This window comes from Pristiophorus japonicus, chromosome 23 (genome assembly GCF_044704955.1).
Source record: "Pristiophorus japonicus isolate sPriJap1 chromosome 23, sPriJap1.hap1, whole genome shotgun sequence".
Classification (NCBI taxonomy): domain Eukaryota; kingdom Metazoa; phylum Chordata; class Chondrichthyes; family Pristiophoridae; genus Pristiophorus; species Pristiophorus japonicus.
In genome coordinates this window covers 51,009,587-51,025,826 of record NC_091999.1, presented here as the reverse complement: position 1 = coordinate 51,025,826, position 16,240 = coordinate 51,009,587, and the positions used below count along the sequence as shown (strand labels likewise).

The 16,240-nt window shown below is 43.5% G+C and overlaps 12 non-coding genes across 12 annotated transcripts; all 12 read left to right on the top strand.

Moving 5' to 3' along the window:
* Positions 1-1,488: 1,488 nt before the first annotated feature.
* trnad-guc (transfer RNA aspartic acid (anticodon GUC)) lies at positions 1,489-1,560 on the top strand. The gene has a single exon. It is a non-coding gene; the product is annotated as a tRNA-Asp (tRNA).
* Positions 1,561-1,776: 216 nt separating this feature from the next.
* trnas-aga (transfer RNA serine (anticodon AGA)) lies at positions 1,777-1,858 on the top strand. The gene has a single exon. It is a non-coding gene; the product is annotated as a tRNA-Ser (tRNA).
* Positions 1,859-3,435: 1,577 nt separating this feature from the next.
* trnad-guc (transfer RNA aspartic acid (anticodon GUC)) lies at positions 3,436-3,507 on the top strand. Its single transcript has one exon. It is a non-coding gene; the product is annotated as a tRNA-Asp (tRNA).
* Positions 3,508-3,723: 216 nt separating this feature from the next.
* Positions 3,724-3,805, top strand: trnas-aga (transfer RNA serine (anticodon AGA)). The gene has a single exon. It is a non-coding gene; the product is annotated as a tRNA-Ser (tRNA).
* A 1,582-nt stretch (positions 3,806-5,387) lies between these two features.
* trnad-guc (transfer RNA aspartic acid (anticodon GUC)) lies at positions 5,388-5,459 on the top strand. The gene has a single exon. It is a non-coding gene; the product is annotated as a tRNA-Asp (tRNA).
* A 1,879-nt stretch (positions 5,460-7,338) lies between these two features.
* On the top strand, positions 7,339-7,410 carry trnad-guc (transfer RNA aspartic acid (anticodon GUC)). Its single transcript has one exon. It is a non-coding gene; the product is annotated as a tRNA-Asp (tRNA).
* Positions 7,411-7,626: 216 nt separating this feature from the next.
* trnas-aga (transfer RNA serine (anticodon AGA)) lies at positions 7,627-7,708 on the top strand. Its single transcript has one exon. It is a non-coding gene; the product is annotated as a tRNA-Ser (tRNA).
* A 1,581-nt stretch (positions 7,709-9,289) lies between these two features.
* On the top strand, positions 9,290-9,361 carry trnad-guc (transfer RNA aspartic acid (anticodon GUC)). The gene has a single exon. It is a non-coding gene; the product is annotated as a tRNA-Asp (tRNA).
* A 216-nt stretch (positions 9,362-9,577) lies between these two features.
* On the top strand, positions 9,578-9,659 carry trnas-aga (transfer RNA serine (anticodon AGA)). Its single transcript has one exon. It is a non-coding gene; the product is annotated as a tRNA-Ser (tRNA).
* A 1,581-nt stretch (positions 9,660-11,240) lies between these two features.
* Positions 11,241-11,312, top strand: trnad-guc (transfer RNA aspartic acid (anticodon GUC)). The gene has a single exon. It is a non-coding gene; the product is annotated as a tRNA-Asp (tRNA).
* A 1,879-nt stretch (positions 11,313-13,191) lies between these two features.
* On the top strand, positions 13,192-13,263 carry trnad-guc (transfer RNA aspartic acid (anticodon GUC)). Its single transcript has one exon. It is a non-coding gene; the product is annotated as a tRNA-Asp (tRNA).
* Positions 13,264-15,141: 1,878 nt separating this feature from the next.
* Positions 15,142-15,213, top strand: trnad-guc (transfer RNA aspartic acid (anticodon GUC)). The gene has a single exon. It is a non-coding gene; the product is annotated as a tRNA-Asp (tRNA).
* Positions 15,214-16,240: the final 1,027 nt, after the last annotated feature.

Here is a 16,240-nt window from a genome sequence, read left to right as displayed (position 1 = left end):
AACACTGACATTTGATCTCATTTTTATTAATCTGCAATATTCACGATACATCCGATTAAAAAATCGCAACAATCAGTCAAATTTGCGACAGTGATTCAGCCTGACTATCCCTCGAGATGTCTAAGGCAGCTGTGCATGCCCGTTGGTGCGTGTAAATTTTTGGTTATCTGTGTCTCTGTGTCTGTCTATCTCTATTTTTGTCTCTGTGTATGTGCAACTGTCTGTGGAAATCATCACCATGAATTTGGTATGTCCTGGAACTTATAAAAAAGACTTGGGGAAAATAATACGTTTGTGAACTTTTGTATCGGCTTTGGTTCAGTGGCAGCATTCTCGACTGAATCAGGAGTTTATGTGTTCAAGTCGCACTCCTTGGACTTGAGCATATCATCTTGGCTAACACTCAAGTGCAGCACTTGGGGAATTTTGCAATGTTGAAGCTGTTGACTTTCGGATGAAATGTTAAATTGAAGCTCCGTCTGCACCCTCGGGTGGATATGAAAGGTCCCAGAGCATTACTCGAAACAGAGTAGGAGAGTTGCCCTCGTGTAAATATTACTAAAAATGTTCGTAAATGCTCACTAAAAGACTATGTGCATGTGTTTGTATGTGGTGTTGGGGTTGAAGCCCAGTTTGTCACAGAGACAGAATCCAAGCTCTCACAGGGCCAGGATAACCGAGTGGTTATGTCGTTGGCCTTAAACTTCAAAGGGTTTTCCACCGTGGGTTCTTCCCCACTCCTGGTTTCTATTTATTTTAACACAGATTTCCTCCCATTCTGATCAGTGATGTCCGATTTTCATCGGTTGAATCAACAATTTTCTGTAACTATGTGTCACTCTGAACCGATAATGAAATGAAATTGTGAAATGTATCTGTGTCGCTCGGTCTCTGCCTCTCTCTCTCCACAGAGCTGTGTATGTGTTTGTATGTCCGAGTCTTTGTCTCTCTCAGTCTGACTCACTCTGTCTGTCCCTGGTTCTCCGTTTGTCTCAAGTCTCTCAATCTGTCTCTTTCTCACGGTGCCCACGTCTGTTCCAATGGGATTCTCTCAGATTCTTTGTCTGACTGGCTCTCTCTTTCCCATCATTTCGGTCTGTCCATTTCTTTGCCTGTCTCTGTTAGTCCCTGCATCTAACCTGAGAAGTATTTCCATCATTTTCTGTTTTAGTCTCTATCTCTTTCTCTCTATCTGTCTCTCTCCTTGTCACTGTCTTTATCATTGCCTTTCTCTCACTCTTTCCCTTTCTCTCTTAATAGATCAAACACACAAATCTCTGTCTCTGTATGTGTTTGAGTCTTTTTCTCACCCAATCTGCCTCTCCTTCTCAGTCTCACACTTTCTGTCTCTCGTTGTCTCTATCTCGGTGTCTGTCTCTCCCTGTTTGTCGGTTTGTCTCTGTCTCTCAATGTGTCTGTCGACTTCTCATGGTGTCCAGTTCTGTTCAAAGCTCGATTCCTGCTCCGACAGAATAATTGCCCGTCAGTTCCTCGTTAGTAAAGTGGTGAATATCCCTGCCTGTCACGCGGGAGACCGGGGTTCAATTCCCCGACGGGGAGGCAGATGTTTCAAAATGTTGAATTTTACTTCTGTTTCTTGGCAGATACATATTAAAAATTCCATAGCGAAATCGAACTGTGAAAATACAGGTGGAGGAGTTTGCCTATTCCAGATTTTTAGCAAACGGAGACTTTTTCAGGATTCTTTGGCCGTCTGCTGCACAGAGATGGATGACTGAGTTTTTTCTGAGTAACGTTTAAAAAGCCAGCGACACAGTAGTCGTGGCCGAGTGGTTAAGGCGATGGACTAGAAATCCATTGGGATTTTCCCGCGCAGGTTCGAATCCTGCCGACTACGATTCTCAGCATTTTGCATTCCATTTCACAATTTAACCAGTTCTCTACCAAACTGATCATGTGATAATTGTAATAACGTCCCACACCTTTCAACACTGACATTTGTTCTCATTTTTATTAATCTGCAATATTCACGATACATCCGATTAAAAAATCGCAACAATCAGTCAAAGTTGCGACAGTGATTCAGCCTGTCTATCCCTCGAGATGTCGAAGGCAGCTCTGCATGCCCGTTGGTGCGTGTAAATTTTTGGTTATGTGTGTCTCTGTGTCTGTCTCTCTCTATTTTTGTCTCTGTGTATGTGCAACTGTCTGTGGAAATCATCACCATGAATTTGGTATGTCCTGGAACTTACAAAAAAGACTTGGGGAAAATAATACGGTTGTGAACTTTTGTATCGGCTTTGGTTCAGTGGCAGCATTCTCGACTGAATCAGGAGTTTGTGTGTTCAAGTCGCACTCCTTGGACTTGAGCATATCATCTTGGCTAACACTCAAGTACAGCACTTGGGGAATTTTGCAATGTTGAAGCTGTTGACTTTCGGATGAAATGTTAAATTGAAGCTCCGTCTGCACCCTCGGGTGGATATGAAAGGTCCCAGAGCATTACTCGAAACAGAGTAGGAGAGTTGCCCTCGTGTCAATATTCCTAAAAATGTTCGTAAATGCTCACTAAAAGACTATGTGCATGTGTTTGTATGTGGGGTTGGGGTTGAAGCCCAGTTTGTCACAGAGACAGAATCCAAGCTCTCACAGGGCCAGGATAACCGAGTGGTTATGTCGTTGGCCTTAAACTTCAAAGGGTTTTCCACCGTGGGTTCTTCCCCACTCCTGGTTTCTATTTATTTTAACACAGATTTCCTCCCATTCTGATCAGTGATGTCCGATTTTCATCGGTTGAATCAACAATTTTCTGTAACTATGTGTCACTCTGAACCGATAATGAAATGAAATTGTGAAATGTATCTGTGTCGCTCGGTCTCTGCCTCTCTCTCTCCACAGAGCTGTGTATGTGTTTGTATGTCTGAGTCTTTGTCTCTCTCAGTCTGACTGACTCTGTCTGTCCCTGTATCTCCGTTTGTCTCAGTCTCTCAATCTGTCTCTTTCTCACGGTGCCCACGTCTGTTCCAATGGGATTCTCTCAGATTCTTTGTCTGACTGGCTCTCTCTTTCCCATCATTTCGGTCTGTCCATTTCTTTGCCTGTCTCTGTTAGTCCCTGCATCTAACCTGAGAAGTATATACATCATTTTCTGTTTTAGTCTCTATCTCTTTCTCTCTATCTGTCTCTCTCCTTGTCACTGTCTTTATCATTGCCTTTCTCTCACTCTTTCCCTTTCTCTCTTAATAGATCAAACACACAAATCTCTGTCTCTGTATGTGTTTGAGTCTTTTTCTCACCCAATCTGCCTCTCCTTCTCAGTCTCACACTTTCTGTCTCTCGTTGTCTCTATCTCGGTGTCTGTCTCTCCCTGTTTGTCGGTTTGTCTCTGTCTCTCAATGTGTCTGTCGACTTCTCATGGTGTCCAGTTCTGTTCACAGCTCGATTCCTGCTCCGACAGAGTAATTGCCCGTCAGTTCCTCGTTAGTATAGTGGTGAGCATCCCCGCCTGTCACGCGGGAGACCGGGGTTCAATTCCCCGACGGGGAGGCAGATGTTTCAAATTGTTGATTTTTACTTCTGTTTCTTGGCAGATACATATTAAAAATTCCATGGCGAAATCGAACTGTGAAAATACAGGTAGAGGAGTTTGCCTCTTCCAGATTTTTAGCAAACGGAGACTTTTTCAGGATTCTTTGGCCGTCTGCTGCACAGAGATGGATGACTGAGTTTTTTCTGAGTAACGTTTAAAAAGCCAGCGACACAGTAGTCGTGGCCGAGTGGTTAAGGCGATGGACTAGAAATCCATTGGGATTTTCCTGCGCAGGTTCGAATCCTGCCGACTCCGATTCTCAGCATTTTTCATTCCATTTCACAATTTAACCAGTTCTCTACCAAACTGATCATGTGATAATTGGAATAACGTCCCACACCTTTCAACACTGACATTTGATCTCATTTTTATTAATCTGCAATATTCACGATACATCCGATTAAAAAATCGCAACAATCAGTCAAAGTTGCGACAGTGATTCAGCCTGTCTATCCCTCGAGATGTCTAAGGCAGCTGTGCATGCCCGTTGGTGCGTGTAAATTTTTGGTTATCTGTGTCTCTGTGTCTGTCTATCTCTATTTTTGTCTCTGTGTATGTGCAACTGTCTGTGGAAATCATCACCATGAATTTGGTATGTCCTGGAACTTATAAAAAAGACTTGGGGAAAATAATACGTTTGTGAACTTTTGTATCGGCTTTGGTTCAGTGGCAGCATTCTCGACTGAATCAGGAGTTTATGTGTTCAAGTCGCACTCCTTGGACTTGAGCATATCATCTTGGCTAACACTCAAGTGCAGCACTTGGGGAATTTTGCAATGTTGAAGCTGTTGACTTTCGGATGAAATGTTAAATTGAAGCTCCGTCTGCACCCTCGGGTGGATATGAAAGGTCCCAGAGCATTACTCGAAACAGAGTAGGAGAGTTGCCCTCGTGTAAATATTACTAAAAATGTTCGTAAATGCTCACTTAAAGACTATGTGCATGTGTTTGTATGTGGTGTTGGGGTTGAAGCCCAGTTTGTCACAGAGACAGAATCCAAGCTCTCACAGGGCCAGGATAACCGAGTGGTTATGTCGTTGGCCTTAAACTTCAAAGGGTTTTCCACCGTGGGTTCTTCCCCACTCCTGGTTTCTATTTATTTTAACACAGATTTCCTCCCATTCTGATCAGTGATGTCCGATTTTCATCGGTTGAATCAACAATTTTCTGTAACTATGTGTCACTCTGAACCGATAATGAAATGAAATTGTGAAATGTATCTGTGTCGCTCGGTCTCTGCCTCTCTCTCTCTCTCCACAGAGCTGTGTATGTGTTTGTATGTCTGAGTCTTTGTCTCTCTCAGTCTGACTCACTCTGTCTGTCCCTGGTTCTCCGTTTGTCTCAAGTCTCTCAATCTGTCTCTTTCTCACGGTGCCCACGTCTGTTCCAATGGGATTCTCTCAGATTCTTTGTCTGACTGGCTCTCTCTTTCCCATCATTTCGGTCTGTCCATTTCTTTGCCTGTCTCTGTTAGTCCCTGCATCTAACCTGAGAAGTATTTCCATCATTTTCTGTTTTAGTCTCTATCTCTTTCTCTCTATCTGTCTCTCTCCTTGTCACTGTCTTTATCATTGTCTTTCTCTCACTCTTTCCCTTTCACTCTTAATAGATCAAACACACAAATCTCTGTCTCTGTATGTGTTTGAGTCTTTTTCTCACCCAATCTGCCTCTCCTTCTCAGTCTCACACTTTCTGTCTCTCGTTGTCTCTATCTCGGTGTCTGTCTCTCCCTGTTTGTCGGTTTGTATCTGTCTCTCAATGTGTCTGTCGACTTCTCATGGTGTCCAGTTCTGTTCACAGCTCGATTCCTGCTCCGACAGAGCAGCTATCCGTCAGTTCCTCGTTAGTATAGTGGTAAGTATCCCCGCCTGTCACGCGGGAGACCGGGGTTCAATTCCCCGACGGGGAGGCAGATGTTTCAAAATGTTGATTTTTACTTCTGTTTCTTGGTAGATACATATTAAAAATTCCAGAGCGAAATCGAACTCTGAAAATACATGTGGAGGAGTTTGCCTCTTCCAGATTTTTTGCAAACGGAGACTTTTTCAGGATTCTTTGGCCGTCTGCTGCACAGAGATGGATGACTGAGTTTTTTCTGAGTAACGTTTAAAAAGCCAGCGACACAGTAGTCGTGGCCGAGTGGTTAAGTCGATGGACTAGAAATCCATTGGGTTTTTCCCGCACAGGTTCGAATCCTGCCGACTACGATTCTCAGCATTTTTCATTCCACTTCACAATTTAACCAGTTCGCTACCAAACTGATCATGTGATAATTGGAATAACGTCCCACACCTTTCAACACTGACATTTGTTCTCATTTTTATTAATCTGCAATATTCACGATACATCCGATTAAAAAATCGCAACAATCAGTCATAGTTGCGACAGTGATTCAGCCTGTCTATCCCTCGAGATGTCTAAGGCAGCTGTGCATGCCCGTTGGTGCGTGTAAATTTTTGGTTATCTGTGTCTCTGTGTCTGTCTATCTCTATTTTTGTCTCTGTGTATGTGCAACTGTCTGTGGAAATCATCACCATGAATTTGGTATGTCCTGGAACTTATAAAAAAGACTTGGGGAAATTAATACGGTTGTGAACTTTTGTATCGGCTTTGGTTCAGTGGCAGCATTCTCGACTGAATCAGGAGTTTGTGTCTTCAAGTCGCACTCCTTGGACTTGAGCATATCATCTTGGCTAACACTCAAGTGCAGCACTTGGGGAATTTTGCAATGTTGAAGCTGTTGACTTTCGGATGAAATGTTAAATTGAAGCTCCGTCTGCACCCTCGGGTGGATATGAAAGGTCCCAGAGCATTACTCGAAACAGAGTAGGAGAGTTGCCCCCGTGTCAATATTCCTCAAAATGTTCGTAAATGCTCACTAAAAGACTATGTGCATGTGTTTGTATGTGGGGTTGGTGTTGAAGCCCAGTTTGTCGCAGAGACAGAATCCAAGCTCTCACAGGGCCAGGATAATCGAGTGGTTATGTCGTTGGCCTTAAACTTCAAAGGGTTTTCCACCGTGGGTTCTTCCCCACTCCTGGCTTCTATTTATTTTAACACAGATTTCCTCCCATTCTGATCAGTGATGTCCGATTTTCATCGGTTGAATCAACAATTTTCTGTAACTATGTGTCACTCTGAACCGATAATGAAATGAAATTGTGAAATGTATCTGTGTCGCTCGGTCTCTGCCTCTCTCTCTCTCTACACAGAGCTGTGTATGTGTTTGTATGTCTGAGTCTTTGTCTCTCTCAGTCTGACTCACTCTGTCTGTCCCTGTTTCTCCGTTTGTCTCAGTCTCTCAATCTGTCTCTTTCTCACGGTGCCCACGTCTGTTCCAATGGGATTCTCTCAGATTCTTTGTCTGACTGGCTCTCTCTTTCCCATCATTTCGGTCTGTCCATTTCTTTGCCTGTCTCTGTTAGTCCCTGCCTCTAACCTGAGAAGTATTTCCATCATTTTCTGTTTTAGTCTCTATCTCTTTCTCTCTATCTGTCTCTCTCCTTGTCACTGTCTTTATCATTGTATTTCTCTCACTCTTTCCCTTTCACTCTTAATAGATCAAACACACAAATCTCTGTCTCTGTATGTGTTTGAGTCTTTTTCTCACCCAATCTGCCTCTCCTTCTCAGTCTCACACTTTCTGTCTCTCGTTGTCTCTATCTCGGTGTCTGTCTCTCCCTGTTTGTCGGTTTGTATCTGTCTCTCAATGTGTCTGTCGACTTCTCATGGTGTCCAGTTCTGTTCACAGCTCGATTCCTGCTCCGACAGAGCAGCTATCCGTCAGTTCCTCGTTAGTATAGTGGTAAGTATCCCCGCCTGTCACGCGGGAGACCGGGGTTCAATTCCCCGACGGGGAGGCAGATGTTTCAAAATGTTGATTTTTACTTCTGTTTCTTGGTAGATACATATTAAAAATTCCAGAGCGAAATCGAACTGTGAAAATACATGTGGAGGAGTTTGCCTCTTCCAGATTTTTTGCAAACGGAGACTTTTTCAGGATTCTTTGGCCGTCTGCTGCACAGAGATGGATGACTGAGTTTTTTCTGAGTAACGTTTAAAAAGCCAGCGACACAGTAGTCGTGGCCGAGTGGTTAAGGCGATGGACTAGAAATCCATTGGGATTTTCCCGCGTAGGTTCGAATCCTGTCGACTACGATTCTCAGCATTTTTCATTCCATTTCACAATTTAACCAGTTCGCTACCAAACTGATCATGTGATAATTGGAATAACGTCCCACACCTTTCAACACTGACATTTGTTCTCAATTTTATTAATCTGCAATATTCACGATACATCCGATTAAAAAATCGCAACAATCAGTCATAGTTGCGACAGTGATTCAGCCTGTCTATCCCTCGAGATGTCTAAGGCAGCTGTGCATGCCCGTTGGTGCGTGTAAATTTTTGGTTATCTGTGTCTCTGTGTCTGTCTATCTCTATTTTTGTCTCTGTGTATGTGCAACTGTCTGTGGAAATCATCACCATGAATTTGGTATGTCCTGGAACTTATAAAAAAGACTTGGGGAAAATAATACGGTTGTGAACTTTTGTATCGGCTTTGGTTCAGTGGCAGCATTCTCGACTGAATCAGGAGTTTGTGTCTTCAAGTCGCACTCCTTGGACTTGAGCATATCATCTTGGCTAACACTCAAGTGCAGCACTTGGGGAATTTTGCAATGTTGAAGCTGTTGACTTTCGGATGAAATGTTAAATTGAAGCTCCGTCTGCACCCTCGGGTGGATATGAAAGGTCCCAGAGCATTACTCGAAACAGAGTAGGAGAGTTGCCCCCGTGTCAATATTCCTCAAAATGTTCGTAAATGCTCACTAAAAGACTATGTGCATGTGTTTGTATGTGGGGCTGGGGTTGAAGCCCAGTTTGTCACAGAGACAGAATCCAAGCTCTCACAGGGCCAGGATAACCGAGTGGTTATGTCGTTGGCCTTAAACTTCAAAGGGTTTTCCACCGTGGGTTCTTCCCCACTCCTGGTTTCTATTTATTTTAACACAAATTTCCTCCCATTCTGATCAGTGATGTCCGATTTTCATCGGTTGAATCAACAATTTTCTGTAACTATGTGTCACTCTGAACCGATAATGAAATGAAATTGTGAAATGTATCTGTGTCGCTCGGTCTCTGCCTCTCTCTCTCGCTACACAGAGCTGTGCATGTGTTTGTATGTCTGAGTCTTTGTCTCTCTCAGTCTGACTCACTCTGTCTGTCCCTGTTTCTCCGTTTGTCTCAGTCTCTCAATCTGTCTCTTTCTCACGGTGCCCACGTCTGTTCCAATGGGATTCTCTCAGATTCTTTGTCTGACTGGCTCTCTCTTTCCCATCATTTCGGTCTGTCCATTTCTTTGCCTGTCTCTGTTAGTCCCTGCCTCTAACCTGAGAAGTATTTCCATCATTTTCTGTTTTAGTCTCTATCTCTTTCTCTCTATCTGTCTCTCTCCTTGTCACTGTCTTTATCATTGTCTTTCTCTCACTCTTTCCCTTTCTCTCTTAATAGATCAAACACACAAATCTCTGTCTCTGTATGTGTTTGAGTCTTTTTCTCACCCAATCTGCCTCTCCTTCTCAGTCTCACACTTTCTGTCTCTCGTTGTCTCTATCTCGGTGTCTGTCTCTCCCTGTTTGTCGGTTTGTCTCTGTCTCTCAATGTGTCTGTCGACTTCTCATGGTGTCCAGTTCTGTTCACAGCTCGATTCCTGCTCCGACAGAGGAGCGATCCGTCAGTTCCTCGTTAGTATAGTGGTGAGTATCCCCGCCTGTCACGCGGGCGACCGGGGTTCAATTCCCCGACGGGGAGGCAGATGTTTCAAAATGTTGATTTTTACTTCTGTTTCTTGGTAGATACATATTAAAAATTCCAGAGCGAAATCGAACTGTGAAAATACATGTGGAGGAGTTTGCCTCTTCCAGATTTTTTGCAAACGGAGACTTTTTCAGGATTCTTTGGCCGTCTGCTGCACAGAGATGGATGACTGAGTTTTTTCTGAGTAACGTTTAAAAAGCCAGCGACACAGTAGTCGTGGCCGAGTGGTTAAGGCGATGGACTAGAAATCCATTGGGATTTTCCCGCGTAGGTTCGAATCCTGTCGACTACGATTCTCAGCATTTTTCATTCCATTTCACAATTTAACCAGTTCGCTACCAAACTGATCATGTGATAATTGGAATAACGTCCCACACCTTTCAACACTGACATTTGTTCTCAATTTTATTAATCTGCAATATTCACGATACATCCGATTAAAAAATCGCAACAATCAGTCATAGTTGCGACAGTGATTCAGCCTGTCTATCCCTCGAGATGTCTAAGGCAGCTGTGCATGCCCGTTGGTGCGTGTAAATTTTTGGTTATCTGTGTCTCTGTGTCTGTCTATCTCTATTTTTGTCTCTGTGTATGTGCAACTGTCTGTGGAAATCATCACCATGAATTTGGTATGTCCTGGAACTTATAAAAAAGACTTGGGGAAAATAATACGGTTGTGAACTTTTGTATCGGCTTTGGTTCAGTGGCAGCATTCTCGACTGAATCAGGAGTTTGTGTCTTCAAGTCGCACTCCTTGGACTTGAGCATATCATCTTGGCTAACACTCAAGTGCAGCACTTGGGGAATTTTGCAATGTTGAAGCTGTTGACTTTCGGATGAAATGTTAAATTGAAGCTCCGTCTGCACCCTCGGGTGGATATGAAAGGTCCCAGAGCATTACTCGAAACAGAGTAGGAGAGTTGCCCCCGTGTCAATATTCCTCAAAATGTTCGTAAATGCTCACTAAAAGACTATGTGCATGTGTTTGTATGTGGGGCTGGGGTTGAAGCCCAGTTTGTCACAGAGACAGAATCCAAGCTCTCACAGGGCCAGGATAACCGAGTGGTTATGTCGTTGGCCTTAAACTTCAAAGGGTTTTCCACCGTGGGTTCTTCCCCACTCCTGGTTTCTATTTATTTTAACACAAATTTCCTCCCATTCTGATCAGTGATGTCCGATTTTCATCGGTTGAATCAACAATTTTCTGTAACTATGTGTCACTCTGAACCGATAATGAAATGAAATTGTGAAATGTATCTGTGTCGCTCGGTCTCTGCCTCTCTCTCTCGCTACACAGAGCTGTGCATGTGTTTGTATGTCTGAGTCTTTGTCTCTCTCAGTCTGACTCACTCTGTCTGTCCCTGTTTCTCCGTTTGTCTCAGTCTCTCAATCTGTCTCTTTCTCACGGTGCCCACGTCTGTTCCAATGGGATTCTCTCAGATTCTTTGTCTGACTGGCTCTCTCTTTCCCATCATTTCGGTCTGTCCATTTCTTTGCCTGTCTCTGTTAGTCCCTGCCTCTAACCTGAGAAGTATTTCCATCATTTTCTGTTTTAGTCTCTATCTCTTTCTCTCTATCTGTCTCTCTCCTTGTCACTGTCTTTATCATTGTCTTTCTCTCACTCTTTCCCTTTCTCTCTTAATAGATCAAACACACAAATCTCTGTCTCTGTATGTGTTTGAGTCTTTTTCTCACCCAATCTGCCTCTCCTTCTCAGTCTCACACTTTCTGTCTCTCGTTGTCTCTATCTCGGTGTCTGTCTCTCCCTGTTTGTCGGTTTGTCTCTGTCTCTCAATGTGTCTGTCGACTTCTCATGGTGTCCAGTTCTGTTCACAGCTCGATTCCTGCTCCGACAGAGGAGCGATCCGTCAGTTCCTCGTTAGTATAGTGGTGAGTATCCCCGCCTGTCACGCGGGCGACCGGGGTTCAATTCCCCGACGGGGAGGCAGATGTTTCAAAATGTTGATTTTTACTTCTGTTTCTTGGTAGATACATATTAAAAATTCCAGAGCGAAATCGAACTGTGAAAATACATGTGGAGGAGTTTGCCTCTTCCAGATTTTTTGCAAACGGAGACTTTTTCAGGATTCTTTGGCCGTCTGCTGCACAGAGATGGATGACTGAGTTTTTTCTGAGTAACGTTTAAAAAGCCAGCGACACAGTAGCCGTGGCCGAGTGGTTAAGGCGATGGACTAGAAATCCATTGGGATTTTCCCGCGAAGGTTCGAATCCTGTCGACTACGATTCTCAGCATTTTTCATTCCATTTCACAATTTAACCAGTTCGCTACCAAACTGATCATGTGATAATTGGAATAACGTCCCACACCTTTCAACACTGACATTTGTTCTCAATTTTATTAATCTGCAATATTCACGATACATCCGATTAAAAAATCGCAACAATCAGTCATAGTTGCGACAGTGATTCAGCCTGTCTATCCCTCGAGATGTCTAAGGCAGCTGTGCATGGCCGTTGGTGCGTGTAAATTTTTGGTTATCTGTGTCTCTGTGTCTGTCTATCTCTATTTTTGTCTCTGTGTATGTGCAACTGTCTGTGGAAATCATCACCATGAATTTGGTATGTCCTGGAACTTATAAAAAAGACTTGGGGAAAATAATACGGTTGTGAACTTTTGTATCGGCTTTGGTTCAGTGGCAGCATTCTCGACTGAATCAGGAGTTTGTGTCTTCAAGTCGCACTCCTTGGACTTGAGCATATCATCTTGGCTAACACTCAAGTGCAGCACTTGGGGAATTTTGCAATGTTGAAGCTGTTGACTTTCGGATGAAATGTTAAATTGAAGCTCCGTCTGCACCCTCGGGTGGATATGAAAGGTCCCAGAGCATTACTCGAAACAGAGTAGGAGAGTTGCCCCCGTGTCAATATTCCTCAAAATGTTCGTAAATGCTCACTAAAAGACTATGTGCATGTGTTTGTATGTGGGGTTGGTGTTGAAGCCCAGTTTGTCACAGAGACAGAATCCAAGCTCTCACAGGGCCAGGATAACCGAGTGGTTATGTCGTTGGCCTTAAACTTCAAAGGGTTTTCCACCGTGGGTTCTTCCCCACTCCTGGTTTCTATTTATTTTAACACAGATTTCCTCCCATTCTGATCAGTGATGTCCGATTTTCATCGGTTGAATCAACAATTTTCTGTAACTATGTGTCACTCTGAACCGATAATGAAATGAAATTGTGAAATGTATCTGTGTCGCTCGGTCTCTGCCTCTCTCTCTCTCTACACAGAGCTGTGTATGTGTTTGTATGTCTGAGTCTTTGTCTCTCTCAGTCTGACTCACTCTGTCTGTCCCTGTTTCTCCGTTTGTCTCAGTCTCTCAATCTGTCTCTTTCTCACGGTGCCCACGTCTGTTCCAATGGGATTCTCTCAGATTCTTTGTCTGACTGGCTCTCTCTTTCCCATCATTTCGGTCTGTCCATTTCTTTGCCTGTCTCTGTTAGTCCCTGCCTCTAACCTGAGAAGTATTTCCATCATTTTCTGTTTTAGTCTCTATCTCTTTCTCTCTATCTGTCTCTCTCCTTGTCACTGTCTTTATCATTGTCTTTCTCTCACTCTTTCCCTTTCACTCTTAATAGATCAAACACACAAATCTCTGTCTCTGTATGTGTTTGAGTCTTTTTCTCACCCAATCTGCCTCTCCTTCTCAGTCTCACACTTTCTGTCTCTCGTTGTCTCTATCTCGGTGTCTGTCTCTCCCTGTTTGTCGGTTTGTCTCTGTCTCTCAATGTGTCTGTCGACTTCTCATGGTGTCCAGTTCTGTTCACAGCTCGATTCCTGCTCCGACAGAGCAGCTATCCGTCAGTTCCTCGTTAGTATAGTGGTAAGTATCCTCGCCTGTCACGCGGGAGACCGGGGATCAATTCCCCGACGGGGAGGCAGATGTTTCAAAATGTTGATTTTTACTTCTGTTTCTTGGTAGATACATATTAAAAATTCCAGAGCGAAATCGAACTGTGAAAATACATGTGGAGGAGTTTGCCTCTTCCAGATTTTTTGCAAACGGAGACTTTTTCAGGATTCTTTGGCCGTCTGCTGCACAGAGATGGATGACTGAGTTTTTTCTGAGTAACGTTTAAAAAGCCAGCGACACAGTAGCCGTGGCCGAGTGGTTAAGGCGATGGACTAGAAATCCATTGGGATTTTCCCGCGTAGGTTCGAATCCTGTCGACTACGATTCTCAGCATTTTTCATTCCATTTCACAATTTAACCAGTTCGCTACCAAACTGATCATGTGATAATTGGAATAACGTCCCACACCTTTCAACACTGACATTTGTTCTCAATTTTATTAATCTGCAATATTCACGATACATCCGATTAAAAAATCGCAACAATCAGTCATAGTTGCGACAGTGATTCAGCCTGTCTATCCCTCGAGATGTCTAAGGCAGCTGTGCATGGCCGTTGGTGCGTGTAGATTTTTGGTTATCTGTGTCTCTGTGTCTGTCTATCTCTATTTTTGTCTCTGTGTATGTGCAACTGTCTGTGGAAATCATCACCATGAATTTGGTATGTCCTGGAACTTATAAAAAAGACTTGGGGAAAATAATACGGTTGTGAACTTTTGTATCGGCTTTGGTTCAGTGGCATCATTCTCGACTGAATCAGGAGTTTGTGTCTTCAAGTCGCACTCCTTGGACTTGAGCATATCATCTTGGCTAACACTCAAGTGCAGCACTTGGGGAATTTTGCAATGTTGAAGCTGTTGACTTTCGGATGAAATGTTAAATTGAAGCTCCGTCTGCACCCTCGGGTGGATATGAAGGTCCCAGAGCATTACTCGAAACAGAGTAGGAGAGTTGCCCCCGTGTCAATATTCCTCAAAATGTTCGTAAATGCTCACTAAAAGACTATGTGCATGTGTTTGTATGTGGGGTTGGTGTTGAAGCCCAGTTTGTCACAGAGACAGAATCCAAGCTCTCACAGGGCCAGGATAACCGAGTGGTTATGTCGTTGGCCTTAAACTTCAAAGGGTTTTCCACCGTGGGTTCTTCCCCACTCCTGGTTTCTATTTATTTTAACACAGATTTCCTCCCATTCTGATCAGTGATGTCCGATTTTCATCGGTTGAATCAACAATTTTCTGTAACTATGTGTCACTCTGAACCGATAATGAAATGAAATTGTGAAATGTATCTGTGTCGCTCGGTCTCTGCCTCTCTCTCTCTCTACACAGAGCTGTGTATGTGTTTGTATGTCTGAGTCTTTGTCTCTCTCAGTCTGACTCACTCTGTCTGTCCCTGTTTCTCCGTTTGTCTCAGTCTCTCAATCTGTCTCTTTCTCACGGTGCCCACGTCTGTTCCAATGGGATTCTCTCAGATTCTTTGTCTGACTGGCTCTCTCTTTCCCATCATTTCGGTCTGTCCATTTCTTTGCCTGTCTCTGTTAGTCCCTGCCTCTAACCTGAGAAGTGTTTCCATCATTTTCTGTTTTAGTCTCTGTCTCTTTCTCTCTCTCTGTCTCTCTCCTTGTCACTGTCTTTATCATTGTCTTTCTCTCACTCTTTCCCTTTCTCTCTTAATAGATCAAACACACAAATCTCTGTCTCTGTATGTGTTTGAGTCTTTTTCTCACCCAATCTGCCTCTCCTTCTCAGTCTCACACTTTCTGTCTCTCGTTGTCTCTATCTCGGTGTCTGTCTCTCCCTGTTTGTCGGTTTGTATCTGTCTCTCAATGTGTCTGTCGACTTCTCATGGTGTCCAGTTCTGTTCACAGCTCGATTCCTGCTCCGACAGAGCAGCTATCCGTCAGTTCCTCGTTAGTATAGTGGTAAGTATCCCCACCTGTCACGCGGGAGACCGGGGTTCAATTCCCCGACGGGGAGGCAGATGTTTCAAAATGTTGATTTTTACTTCTGTTTCTTGGTAGATACATATTAAAAATTCCAGAGCGAAATCGAACTGTGAAAATACATGTGGAGGAGTTTGCCTCTTCCAGATTTTTTGCAAACGGAGACTTTTTCAGGATTCTTTGGCCGTCTGCTGCACAGAGATGGATGACTGAGTTTTTTCTGAGTAACGTTTAAAAAGCCAGCGACACAGTAGTCGTGGCCGAGTGGTTAAGGCGATGGACTAGAAATCCATTGGGATTTTCCCGCGTAGCTTCGAATCCTGTCGACTACGGTTCTCAGCATTTTTCATTCCATTTCACAATTTAACCAGTTCGCTACCAAACTGATCATGTGATAATTGGAATAACGTCCCACACCTTTCAACACTGACATTTGTTCTCAATTTTATTAATCTGCAATATTCACGATACATCCGATTAAAAAATCGCAACAATCAGTCATAGTTGCGACAGTGATTCAGCCTGTCTATCCCTCGAGATGTCTAAGGCAGCTGTGCATGCCCGTTGGTGCGTGTAAATTTTTGGTTATCTGTGTCTCTGTGTCTGTCTATCTCTATTTTTGTCTCTGTGTATGTGCAACTGTCTGTGGAAATCATCACCATGAATTTGGTATGTCCTGGAACTTATAAAAAAGACTTGGGGAAAATAATACGGTTGTGAACTTTTGTATCGGCTTTGTTTCAGTGGCAGCATTCTCGACTGAATCAGGAGTTTGTGTCTTCAAGTCGCATTCCTTGGACTTGAGCATATCATCTTGGCTAACACTCAAGTGCTGCACTTGGGGAATTTTGCAATGTTGAAGCTGTTGACTTTCGGATGAAATGTTAAATTGAAGCTCCGTCTGCACCCTCGGGTGGATATGAAGGTCCCAGAGCATTACTCGAAACAGAGTAGGAGAGTTGCCCCCGTGTCAATATTCCTCAAAATGTTCGTAAATGCTCACTAAAAGACTATGTGCATGTGCTTGTATGTGGGGTTGGTGTTGAAGCCCAGTTTGTCAC